A 729-nucleotide genomic window follows, 5' to 3' on the forward strand; every position below is an offset into this window, starting at 1 on the left:
TTGTGTAGGGGGAAAAGGGTGCAGAGAGAAGCCTGAAAATGCCTCTCCAGCACCACAGAGAGCTCGCAGGTGCTGGAGAGGGGGAGACAGGCTCACAGGCAGGCCCGGGGACCCCTGCAGAACCCACAGCTGCTGGGTATCGACAAGGCGGTTTGGCAGTCCGCCTTTCAGCACCCAAACTCGGCCCTGAGACAGCCAGCCAGCCCCCCTCAGCTACAAGGAGCCAATAGCCCTCCAAACTCTTTGCTTACGGCCATACCACTCTGAGCACGCCCGATCTCGTCCGATCTCGGAAGCTAAGCAGAGTCGGGCCGGGTCAGTACTTGGATGGGAGACCGCCTGGGAATACCCGGTGCTGTAAGCTTTTGGTTGTTAAATACAGGCACATCCGTGGTGATAAGACAATATTTATAACCGAAAATAGCATGCTACACGTGGGTAGATTAGTTGCAAAGGTCGGGTGGTCTGTTTTAAGTCAGTTTCAAATTAAAATGGGTCATTCAGAAAGTGATATTTCTGAATAAATAGCACTTTCTGAACACATGTCAAACAGACATTCCTATTAAAAGTTATCAATTAGTAGCACGATCGGACACGAGCACTCTGTTTATTTCACACTGCAAGGAGACCGAGCTTGAAAAGCACCTCTCTGTGGCCGCTCCAAGACCCCCAAAACACGGACTAAGGAGCTCCAGGATCCCTCCCTGCCTTGAGAAAACAGGCTAGTTC

General features: G+C 51.4%; 1 non-coding gene across 1 annotated transcript; it reads left to right on the forward strand.

Moving 5' to 3' along the window:
• The first annotated feature begins 245 nt into the window (after nt 1-245).
• Nucleotides 246-364, forward strand: LOC117456696 (5S ribosomal RNA). The gene has a single exon (XR_004553270.1). It is a non-coding gene; the product is annotated as a 5S ribosomal RNA (ribosomal RNA).
• The last annotated feature ends 365 nt before the right edge of the window (nt 365-729 follow it).

Source organism: Pseudochaenichthys georgianus, chromosome 12, assembly GCF_902827115.2.
Source record: "Pseudochaenichthys georgianus chromosome 12, fPseGeo1.2, whole genome shotgun sequence".
Classification (NCBI taxonomy): domain Eukaryota; kingdom Metazoa; phylum Chordata; class Actinopteri; order Perciformes; family Channichthyidae; genus Pseudochaenichthys; species Pseudochaenichthys georgianus.